The 12,677-nt window shown below is 42.4% G+C and overlaps 1 protein-coding gene across 1 annotated transcript in view; it reads left to right on the top strand.

The window, feature by feature from the left end:
• Positions 1-6,203: 6,203 nt before the first annotated feature.
• Positions 6,204-12,677, top strand: part of DUSP14 (dual specificity phosphatase 14) — a 15,592-nt gene continuing 9,118 nt past the window's right edge. Inside the window, exon 1 of the mRNA XM_023732663.1 lies at positions 6,204-6,267. The gene's annotated coding sequence lies outside the window, so the exon portion shown is untranslated. The remainder of the gene's footprint in view (positions 6,268-12,677) is intronic.

The following is a 12,677-nucleotide window of genomic DNA, read 5'->3' as shown; positions in this document are numbered from 1 at the left end:
TCACTGCCCTTATATAGATAACTGCCTTCTTGTTTACCTGGTGTATTAGAAACACCTGAACGCTAATCCTTGCTCTGCTACTTAATAATAATGCAACCTTGGGCAAGTTTCTAAATTCCTCACATCTAAAATGTGGTTGAAAATACCTACCTGACTGGAATTAGATGGGATAAGGTATTTAACACACCTAGCACTTCCTTTCCTTCCCTTTCTCACTGAACCTTTGATATTTTAGTTTAACTCCAGCCAGATATGAACAAGCACATGATTTCCCTGTACCACACATTCACATAATGCTAAAATCTCAGAGGGGCACTAAGATCCGAGAAAGACACAGAGCAGATGTTAAACAGACAGATGTGCATTTTGCAAGAATGTTGTTTTGTTTATCTTGCAATGCTCATCACTGTGTTATCACTGCCACAGCCCCAGGGTTGAATTAAGGGCAGAAAATTCCAGAGATTAAACACCTAGTTATCCTAAAACATACTGTAATATGTATTCCCTTATATAATGCCTAACTCACAAGCTTAAAGTCAGGTTACAAAACGATACACATACTAGATTATAACTGTGTAACGAAAACTAAAAACTCATGCATAGAAAAAGAATGACGATGGGAATTGTTTTGTTAAGTAATAAAATTATAGGTGATGCTTTTTCTTTCTATTCCTCTTTTTTTGTAATGTGACTTTATTAATAGAAAAATAAATTTATGAGAACTATGAAAACTCTGAAATTAGAAATTTCAAGTGTTTTACATGTAATAAAATCTAGTTAATCCTTTGCAGTCTGAAATTGATTGAACATGCAGTCAGGATGTATTGATAATGGGTGATTGGAATGTGAAAGTTGGAAACAGAAAAGAAGGATCAATAGTTGGAAATTATGGCCTTGGTGATAGAAACAAGGCCGGAGATCGCATGATAGAACTTTGCAAGACCAACGACTTCTTGATTGCAAATAACCTTTTTTCACCAACATAAATGGCGATTATACACATGGACCTCCCAGATGGAATACACAGGAATCAAACTGACTACATCTGTGGAAAGCGATGATGGAGAAGCTCAATATCATCAGTCAGAACAAGGCCAGGGGCCGACTGTGGAACAGACCATCAATTGTTCATATGCAAGTTCAAGTTGAAACTGAAGAAAATTATAACAAGTCCACAAGAGCCAAAGTACAACTGTGAGTATATCCCACCTGAATTTAGAGACCATCTCAAGAATAGATCTGATGCATTGAACACAAATGACTGAAGACCAGACGAGCTGTGGAATGACATCAAGGACATCATACATGAAAAAAGCAAGAGGTCATTAAAAAGACAGGGAAGAAAGAAAAGACCAAAATGGATGTCAGAAGAGACTCTGAAAATTGCTCTTGAATGTCGAGTAGCTAAAGCAAAAGGAAGAAATGATGAAGTAAAATGAACAGAAGATTTCAAAGGGCAGCTGGAGAAGGCAAAGTAAAGTAGACATATGCAAAGAGCTGGAGATAGAAAACCGAAAGGGAAGAACACTCTCAGCATTTCTCAAGCTGAAAGAAATGAAGAAAAATTCAAGCCTCGAGTTGCAGTAGTGAAGGATTCTATGGGGAAAACAGGAAGCATCAAAAGAAGATGGAAGGAATACACAGTCATTATACCAAAAATAATTGGTTGATGTTCAACCATTTCAAGCATATGATCAGGAGCTGATGGTACTGAATGAAGAAGTCCAAGCTGCGCTGCACGCTGAAAGCATTGGTGAAAAACAAGGCTCCAGGAATTGATGGAATATCAATTGAGATGTTTCAACAAATGGAAGCAGCGCTGGAAGTGCTCACTGGTCTACACCAAGAAATTTGGAAGACAGCTACCTCGCCAACCTACTGGAAGAGATCCATATTTATGCGTATTCCCAAGAAAGGCGATCCAACCAAATGTGGAAATTATCGAACAATACCATTAATATCACACCCAAGTAAAATTTTGCTGAAGATCATTCAAAAGTGGCTGCAGCAGTATGTCGACAGGAACTGCCAGAAATTCAGGCCAGATTCAGAAGAGGACGAGGAACCAGGGATATCATTCCTGATGTCAGATGGATCCTGGCTGAAAGCAGAGAATAGCAGAAAGATGTTTACCTGTGTTTTATTGACTATGCAAAGGCATTCGACTGTGTGGATCATAAGAAATTATGGATAACATTGCGAAGAATGGGAATTCCAGAACACTTAATTATGCTCCTGATGAACCTGTACATAGATCAAGAGGCAGTTGTTCAGACAGAACAAGGTGATACTGCGTGGTTTAAAGTCAGGAAAGGTGTGCGTCGGGGTTGTATTCTTTCATCATACTTATTCAATCTGTGCTGAGCAAATAATCTGAGAAGCTGAACTACATGAAGAAGAACCAGAATTGGAGGAAGACTCATTAACAACCTGCATTATGCAGATGACACAACCTTGCTTGCTGAAAGTGAAGAGGACTTGAAGCACTTACTGATGAAGGTCTAAGACCACAGTATTCAATATTGATTACACCTCAACATAAAGAAAACAAAAATCCTCAAAACTGGGCCAATAAGCAACATCATGAGAAACAGAGAAAACAGTGAAGTTGTCAAGGATTTCATTTTACTTGGATCCACAATCAACACCCATGGAAGCAGCAGTCAAGAAATCAAAAGACGCATTGCTTTGGGCAAATGTACTGCAAAAGATCTCTTTAAAGTGCTGAAAAGCAAAGATATCACCTTGAAGACTAAGGTGCGCCTGACTCAAGCCATGCTACTTCCGATCGTATTATATACATGTGAAAGCTGGACAGTGAATAAGGAAGACCGAAGAATTGATGCCTTAGAATTGTGGTGTTGGCGAAGAATATTGAATGTACCGTGGACTGCCAAAAGAACAAACAAATCTGTCTTGGAAGAAGTACAACCAGAATGCTCCTTAGAAACAAGGATGGCAAGACTACATCTTACATACTTTGGACATGTTGTCAGAAGGGATCAGTCTCTGAAGAAGGACGTCATGTTTGGTAAAGTAGAGGGTCAGCAAAAAAGAGGAAGACCCTTAATTAGATGGATTGACACAGCGGCTCCAACAATGGGCTCAAGCATAACGATTGTGAGGATGGCGCAGGACCAGGCAGTGTTTCTTTCTGTGGTACACAGGGTCACTATGAGTCAGAACCGACTCAACGGCACCTAACAATAAGAGTTAATCCTTACAAATAGTCATATAAAGTGTCATGTTACATCTATAAATAGCACAGGACTTAGGCAAACTTCCGTAATGGATGAATTGTGTTTGGGGACCCCTCTCCTAGTTCTTTTATCTTTTCCACATTTATTGAGTTTCCTCCCAGGTACCTGGTGTCCACTCTTCCTGTCAAACCTGCCAAAGGACAATAGCTTAAAGGTTTACAGCTCTTTGGAGATTTGCATTTTTATAGCTATCAATGGCATATATTCCAGAATTACAGGCGTTCGAGACATCTGTGAGCCACAAGACCTGATGGTACACTGAAATCAAACTTCTATAGGCTAGGGCACCCTGATCACAGCTGTTCCACAATTCTGACAGATATATCAAAGTTGTTGCCAATTTGTTAACCAGAAGCAATGATATGAATGGAAGATGCAGCTATTCTTTCTGAGGGACTCATTAAGTCTGATTAATGATCAGTCATTGTCAAAGCAATTAAGAAGATTTTTGGAAAGGCAGGCATTAGAAGCCAAGCAGACTAGAAGTTTCCACTCCCTACTTAGTGTGTCTTACCAGATCAGCGCTCGTTCTGCACAGAAGCAGCAGTGATGTAAAGCACTGCTCATTTAGAAGTAGTTAGGAGGATGGACACCCTCCCTGGGTACAGACAAGTTGTAACTTTTGTAGCAGATGACCTGTAAAATGTTTCCACATCCAGGTTGACACCTATAAAGACATTTATAGTCTAGAGATGTGCTATCCAGTAAGGTAGCCACTAGTTACAAGTGGCTATTTAAATTTAAATTGATTAAAATTAAATAAAATTAAAAATTCAGTTCCCCACAGTAGCCACATTTCAAGTGTTCCATAGCCACAAGAAGCTAGCGGCCACTCTTGGACAGTGCAGACACAGAACATTTTTATTACAGCAGAAAGTTCTATTGGACAGCGCTGGTCTAGAAGATATCTTCAAATTGCATTTTATGTAGAGGCATCTATAAGCCCACGTTGCCACATTCTGTAAAGGCATAAAGCACCTGCTTACATCCGTGTGTGTGTGTGTGTGTGTGTGTGTATAAGTGTATATATATATACACATGTACACATACAGTGCAGTCACTAAATGGTCTTTATCACTTCCTCCTATTTTTTTAGATCTCTAGATCTTTACACGCACATCACACTCAACATAAACACTATTTTAGCCCACCTCCCTCCTCTTTTCTGTTGAGAACATGATTCTTCATGGTAAGCTTCCTCCTCTCACATGAAAATGCCCAGTTCTTTGTTACTTAACAGAGCTTGTTCTGGCAACCTGCCTTCTGTATAAAAAACAGGCTTGAATTTGAAAGGGATGTATCTATTTGTGCTGCTGAGTCATTGAATTAACTAAAGGAAGGACTGTAGGGGGAGCAGCAGAAATGAAAGCAGCATACAATTGTTTCTATAAGAGATTTTGCTATTTTGGTATTGGCATGTCAAAAATAAGTCACTAGATAAATTGATGGTGGTACAGTTTAGCGCTGGGAAGATGCCTTCCTCAGGCAAGATTTGAACCCCTAGTGCTTTACCCTAAATTAGATTCTGCTTTGTTCTCTCACAGAAAGATTAACTTCGCCTAATTTTAAAGATTTGATTTCTTTTTATAGAGGCAAAAAACAAACCTCTCCAGTCTAGGCCTTTTAAGCTCCCCTAAGATTATCACTAAAAGGCCTTTGATGTTATATTTTTGTCTGGGAAGCAGACAAAACTTTTAGATACTACGGTAGCCTCGGGATGACCCTGAGTCTCGTTGACCAATGAAGATCAAGAACTCGAAAAAGCCTTAAAGCTTTTGGTTTAAGATGCGGGGAGATGTAAACCCAATGCGCAGTTTTTACTTCCCCCAGCAACCTCTCCCCGCAAACCTATGACTACTCCTTTGACTCTTCAGCAGTTCTGATGCCAACGATTTGCAATGGTGAGGAGCTGGGTCTGGTGAGTAAAGGACCGGGCATGGCGTCAGGACTCAGGTTTCTGACTCACTGCAGAGCCTCGAGGATGTACCTCCCTTGCGTCTCCCCTCACCTCCCAGAGGCGGAAGGGAGGGGAGCGTTGTGCTGAAAACATTTTTTTGTACATCTACTCATGCCACAGATGGGCAAACCTAAAAACAAAAAACAAAAACCCTAGGGTGACACAGGCAAATAAGCACTCAAGGAATCCATGTGTCCAGCCTGAGCTCCGGAGACTCCACAGCTCTACCTCGGAGGCATGGGCTGTGGATCGGGTGTTTTGAGACTCAGATGGGCACCTGTGATGGTGGTGGTTTGGGGGTCTATGGGCAGCAAAAGATGGCCATAATCTATATCTACATTTGAGTCTCGAATGATATAGCTTCCCACAGTTACTAGAAACTGCCCATCCATAAACCCATACAAGCAAAATACATCCAATAGTTGCCATGAGACTTATTTTCCCTCACCCTTCCTTCTGTCCCAACTCCTAGGCTCTCCCGTGTTGCTTAGGCGGTGGGAGTGCGGTGAGAGGCGGTTCATTAGTCACTAACTGCACTCTTCACACTTTTTATATTTGTATTGTTTTCTTGCCTTTAGTTCTCTCACATTCCAGAAAGTAGTACCCTAGTACACTATTCTTGCAAGCTACGCCCCATACCCGGCTTTGAGACGGTGAAGGAGGAAGAGCGGGATCACGAGTGTGAGATAGATGAGGAGACAACCAGGTTCTGGGGTTCCCGGGGAGGAGCGGGTGTCGCGGGAACGCCACTGCGCGCTGGAGCCGCGTTCGCACCGCGACGGAGGGCGCAGCGCGCACGCGCGTCGCCCGCTACTCCGCGCATCCCCCGCAGGCTCCCCCCTCCCCGCGGCGCGCCTCTCCCGCCACGCCCCGCCTCCGTCGCCCCGAGCTCCCGGCCTCGGGAGGGGGCGGTGGGGCGCAGGGAGCGTGCGCGTGGCCCGCCCCGGGCGCGGGCGGAGGAGAAAAGGAGGGGCGCGCGCGGCAGCCAGCCCGCAGAAGCCGGGAGCCGCGCAGGAGGACAGAGCCTCAGCAGCGAGTCCAGGAGCGGCGGTACGGGGCCCGCAGGCCGGGGTGAGGGGGTGGACCGGGCGGGACCTCGCGCCGGCAGGGCCCCGGGACGCTGGCGTGATCGGGCGGCCGGGGCCCCCCGCGACCCTCGTCTCTGGGAAACTTTGTGCCGGCGCCACTACCTGCTCCTCAGAGGTTCTTGCATCCTCTGGGCGCCGGGGCAACGGGGGTGGGGCCGGAAAGGCCCAGGGTCCCCTCCTCAGCGCTCGGTCCCCACTCTGCTGCTCCCCCTCTGTTGCCAACGCTCCAGCCCCGGGTACCCGGTCCTCTGCTCCTTTGCGAGCGTCCTGGACTACTCCTCTCTTCTCCTCCTTCCTGACCCCTTGGCGCTCCGCCCCGCCATGGCCTGTCTGCCCTCCTTACCTCGCTGGTAGCAGCCAGCCGCTCCGAGCCGCAGGAGCCGACGGCGCCTTTTTGCATCTTCCAGGATTTCTGTTGTGTTATCTTAGGAAGCAACTTGACTTTCAGCGATGCCAAGTATTCAACTTGAGTATTTCTCTGCGGTGGGAGATTGGTGTGCACAGTGCTAACATAGGTCTTTTTATTTTTGCTAAGTGCCTTTCGTTCAAAGCGAAGTTGCGTTGTTGTTTGTATGTATATGAGAGGAGTTGGGTGCTGTAACTGGCTTAAGTGCGTTGTATAACTATATTTTATTTAGGTGGATGTTTCCATTGGTACCAGCCACAGTTTTATGGTAATTGGGCATCCCAGAAGCTAGAGGCTAGGGAAGGAGTGGCTTACAAATGCAGTTTTACTGTGTAGGAAATTTTTTTTTTTAAATAAATCACCTCGTACTTCACATCCAGCAGGACCTGAAGGCATTTTCCATGTGTTAACTCGTTAGCTGTTCATTAGTTTTATAAGAGAGGTAGGTGGAGGGCAGTATTGTCCCGGTTTACAGATGTAAAAACGGAGGCAAAGAGCTAGTTCCTGATTCTTTACTAAGCTTAAAGGGATATAGACCAAGAGATTTTAACCCAGAGGTTCCTGGAATTCCTAGTTCATGAGGCCACTAGGACGTATAATGGAAAATGTTGGAACCTCCTCCCTGGGACTGTACCCATAAAACCAAACCCATTGCCGTGGAGTTGATTCCGACTCATAGCGACCCTATAGGACAGTACAACTGCCCCATAGAGTTTCCAAGGAGTGCCTGGCCCCTGGGACTGTACAGATAATTAAAAGTCAAAGAGGCGGGGGCCAGTGGGTTGCTCGGCAGCTCTATGCTTGGGACTCAGCTCTGCCACGAAAGTTAAGTGACACTGAACAAGTCACAACTTCTCCATGCTATCTGCTGCTCTTTAAAATGAAGGGAAGGAACATTCGGTATTCTTTGCAAAGTTGTGCAAGGCTGTCTGGAAGCTCCACTCCCTTGAGCAAAGTCTTGGGTTCCCTTTAAAAGTGCAGGGAATGAGGCTCCCCTAGATGAATAATCTCTCCTTGTCTACCAGACACACCTGACAGTTCACATCAGGGAGAGGCTGGGGCGGGGACCCCGACCTGGGCAGACCGGAGAGCGTTGCCAGGCAGGCGGAGGTAGGAAGGAGCCCTGCACGAGGCAGCTTGACACATGGGCCCTGTTCCTGCCTCCAGCTCTGACTCATCTTCTGACGCTTGGGGGAGGAGAGGTAGTTGCTTGGTATTTTTGTCTTTCTCCCATAAAACGGGAGACAGTTTTCCTCATTCCAAGTCTTTTGAACGCCAGTGTCTGCGCTGAGTTCTCATCTGACATCTTGCATATTGGTTGACTGCAGGTATGGATTTTTTAATATTCTTTAGTAGAATGCCATAAATGTATGTTCATATCGTGAAAAACCAGCCAGGTTTGTAACTCCAGGTTTATAAGTCCAGGATATCCATTTGACTCAACTCTAGCATTTTTAAAAGATGGATTCTGTTGGCATTTGTGATTTTAAGGCAAGGTGCAGTAAAAATGCTTTTTCCCCCGATATCACAAGAAATACATTAATCAGTCTTTGTTTAAAAAATTTACAACTTTACTGATAAGATTAAAGCCTTCTTTTGAGCATCTTTCCCAGAAGCAACAGCCATCTTTATCAGTTTGTGTATAATCCTTTTAGACTTTTTAAAGCATTTTTGTAAATGTCTATTTGCACAAAGTAATTTTTTAAGTGAAATTCATTATTTTAAAACTGACTGGCCCTGTTCATAGAGATTTCGCTTCTTTCCTCAACAGGTAACGTGTTTTAACTACAACTGGTTGTAAAGTTTTATTATCTCTGATGGCATAGTGCTTCCCAGGACTGTGGGCAAACGTCCCCTTTTTAAACACTTTGAAGCAGTTGAATCATTAAAATCCTAGGCTTCACTCTCAGTTGCAAATGAAAACTTACCCGCTAAAAAAAATAATCTAGGACTACTAGTGTATTCATCTTTTCTTTGCTTATAAGGAGGCGTACAAGGGAGTGGAAGGCAGGGAGAGTTGCTGAAGCAACGGCTGCCTGGGTATAAACTTACAGAGCTAACATTTAAGGTGGTAGCTTTAGTTATTTATGAAAGCTTCACTGGCAGGAAGGCAGAAAGTGTTAATGTGGGCACAGTTCGAATCAGTAATTTCAGGAAGGGTGAGCTAGAACAAAATTTGTATCGGGAGTTTATGGATTTGTTTATTAAACATTTATTGAGGACTTTGACCATTCTAAAGGTACTGTGCTGAACACTGGGATAGAAGGCATATAAGGTTCCTGACCTTATGAAGCTGACAGGCTAATAGTGACATGTAGAGAGGAAGTGTTCTTTCTCCAGATTAGCCAGACTTTTAATGGTTTTCAATTCTGGGAAATCAACATTCTATTTAACCTTTTTTATTGTGAATTATAACACAGAAAAGGGTAGAAAACATAAATGGACAATTTAATGAATTATTTTGAAGCAAACATGACTGTAACCATCTTGCAGGTCAGGCTTTCCCCGCCAACTCTTTCCCAGTGACAACCTGTCCCCCACGTAAGAGGTAACCTAGCCAGGTAACTAGCTTGACTTTTATGGGAATCATTTTCTTTCTTTTCTTTAGTTTCTAACACCTCAAATATAAATCTCTAAATAATATAGTTTTGTTTTGCCTTTTTTTTTTTAACCTTTATGCAGATGGAATCAATAGTGGGTATTCTTTTGGGTTCTACTTTTTTCTTTTGAACAATGTCATATAGATAAAATTTTTTAGGTTTAAATTCTTGCAACATTATCTTTTTAAGATTTATCCATGTTGCTGCCTGCAACTGTAGTTAGTTCATTTTTCTATGAACATACCACAAATTATTTATCCATCTACTGTTGATGGACATCTGGGTTGTGTCTGGTTTGGGGCAGTTAGGAATTGGGCTGGATCATAGATGCAGGTATCTTCAGCTTTACTGGCTAATGCCTATTTTCCAAAGGGGTTGTTCCAATTTACATTCCCCCAGTGGTGTCAGCCTTGAATTTATAATCCACTGTATTTGTTGTTTAACCACAACATGCTTGGATATTTCTTGAGTAAATAAATAAAATAAATGTCACCTGGGTGGTCTGGCCCATGGCGCTTCACTATATTTATATTCACTTATGTTTAATCGTCTGGTTTAGACCAACATACCACCCAAATGCCAGAGATGGTTTTTCCCCGGTATTTGTTTGCAGGCGACCCAATGGAATCCTTCCGTTGATCTTTTTATAACAGATGAGTGATTATAGGGAAGTTTACATATGCAAAATGAAGTATTAAAAATAAAAGTATGTATAATCTAGAAGTGTTTTGAAGGTCTTGAGTTAATCTTACTCTTGGGTCACCTGGATGCCTTAACATGATGACTTATGTTCTTGAACGCTTGTCTTGCGCCCAGTCCCCAGTGTGCAGGCCAGCAGTGCTGGCTGAAGTGAGTGGGATGTGGGCAGGATCCCAGTCCAGTCCTTGTTAAATTAAATTACCCTCCAAGATTGGGTACTCACGTGCTTATACCCATGTGCTTCTTCCCCAAGAGGCTCTGAGCACAGACCAAGGCCCATACTTCCTAGGCAGTTCCAAAGTAACCACAGCATCTCTCTGATGGGAATGACTGTTTTACAGTCTTTAAAATGAGTTTGAACTTTCCTCCAAATCTTCCTTTGTTTGTGACAGTACAGACAGTTTAGAGTTTGGTTTGATACAGAGAACTCCTGCTTTTTGAGCAGGCACTTGCCAGGTTAACTTTGAATTGCCTATATGCTGTTTTGCTAGCTGGATTTACAGCTAGGACTGCGTGTGTGAGAGAGAGATCTGGACATGTAGTACTAAATTCAGGTATTTGTTGAGTACCTAGTATTATGTGCTAACAGTCTTTTTCTATCCTTTGAAAAGAATGTTTTACAATTTTGTAGGTTTAAATGCCCTCAGGGGGATCATTTTCCTTAGATGAAGGAGTAATGGAGGAGTAGTAGCCCAAAGAATATGTTTGTGACTTGCTCTACTTTCAGTCCCTATTTACATAAATCATGAACATTTTTGTGCTTATCTACTAAAGCTTTTTTCAGGTTCTCAATAATAATTTTACAAAACTACTTATGTATAAATTAGAAGTTTTTCAAGAAACGTCACCCATAGGAGGGGATAGAAAGTAATATCAGAACCTCCTAATCTGAGTGATGGGAGAGAAATCCTGTTGGTGTTCTTTGATATCACCTTGGCCTTCCAGCAGGCAGGATTCATGGAGGAGCTCCAATTCTGACCTGTTGCAGGGCCAGGTGGTGGGGAATGCGTGTGAGGAGGCCAGGTGCTGGGACCACAGCCCACCCAGCTCACCTCCGCATTTCCCATTCTTACTCTTATTTTGTCAGAGAGTGACTGTCTGTTCGTTTGGTCAGCCATTCCACTCCCTCTGCCATCTTGAAGTCTAAGTGGACGAAAAGGTTCTTTTAAAATTCATATGCAACTGCAGGCCTTATTTCTGTCTTTGTCTCAGAATAGTTTCAGCAACAATGGCTTATATGGCAGTTATCTTTTGACTCCTTCAAGTCTTTGAGTTTGTGGGTACACATGAGGAAGCTCTTTAGCGAGAGAAGGCTGCTTCTGCTGACTAGTAAACAAACATTAACATAGCAGAGAGAGCCTGTGGAGCACCAGCCTTCCTTGCCTGGAGGAGAGAGACCATGAGGTGAACGTATAAACTTGCTTATAAACCATTCTTAGCTCGCAGGCAGTACAAAAGCATGTGGTGGACTAGATATGGCCCATTGGCCATAGTTTGCTTGACCCCTGATTTAAGCAGGAGTAGAGAGAAGTTCAGAAGCCATTGCGTTCTCTTATTGTGTGTGAATAGTAATTTAGGACTATTTTAGCAATTAATATGACACTATTATTTCAGGAGACAAAGAGCCAACGGAGTAACTTGAGGACCCTCTGCCTTTCGACTCCTGGTTGGCAAAAAACATGATTCCTTCTTTGCTACAGGGGGGCTTAGAAACACCCAGTTACCCTCAAAATGCAGTAGGCCTGCTGTGTCTCAGTATGGGAGGGACAGGTTCCCTCCATCCATCTAAAGCAGGAGACTTCCCTGGTTATCTCAACCTGCTTAGAAACTCTAGTGGATGATTATAGATGCCTTTGATTAATAAAGAGAAGTGGGAAATTAATCTGTAATTTATAAATGAAATTAATTTGATATACAATCATGAAAATCATGAAATTTGGCCAGGGATGTATAAAGAAGTCCTTGTTGGGGAAAGGTTGAGGCTCACTGCTCGAGTCTGAAGGATTTGGATACGTCCAGTGAGACATCAAAGAACCAGATGATCAAAGGGTGATCAGCTCTTCACTATTGAGCTCTTGTCCTATGAACTTTATTATAAATTATAAGTTCTTTTTTTGCCTTCATTAAATAATGAACTTCTAAGAACTGAGATCTTATGAAAAGACCTGCATTTTCTCAGATTCCATGGTCTTGCTTCTCAGAGTGTCATAATGACTGACAATTTTGAGCCAAACTCCTACCTGTCTGGTTTTTATTGCTGAGGTGTGGCTTTTTTTTTTTTTTAAAGTGCTTTGCCTCTAGATGTTCTGACTTATTTAAATCAAATCAAAGTTCATCATGTAACCATGCATCTGTGATTCATATTTAATTTTTACCACTTGATCCTTGAAGATTATTTATATAGGCTGTTGCACAAATTGGTTTCTAGTTATTACCAAACAAGTTTAAATGCCATGGAATTTTGTAAGCATTTTCTTGGTTCGTATTTATTAGATATTTCCATACCCAAAAAACATCTCATACCATTTAACAGTTTAGGATTTTTGAAGATTAATATCTGGATTATAGATAAGGCACAATCAGAAAGACCTTATGTTCCTTAATTGCCTTCTCTTTTTACATTCTGGTAGTCTTTATTTTTTTTTTATTTTTATTTTTTTTTAAATA

This window comes from Trichechus manatus, unplaced genomic scaffold, assembly GCF_000243295.1.
Source record: "Trichechus manatus latirostris isolate Lorelei unplaced genomic scaffold, TriManLat1.0 scaffold00054, whole genome shotgun sequence".
In the NCBI taxonomy this organism is placed as follows: domain Eukaryota; kingdom Metazoa; phylum Chordata; class Mammalia; order Sirenia; family Trichechidae; genus Trichechus; species Trichechus manatus.
The sequence above is the reverse complement of the archived record's forward strand: the minus strand, read 5'-3'. Positions and strand labels throughout refer to the sequence as shown.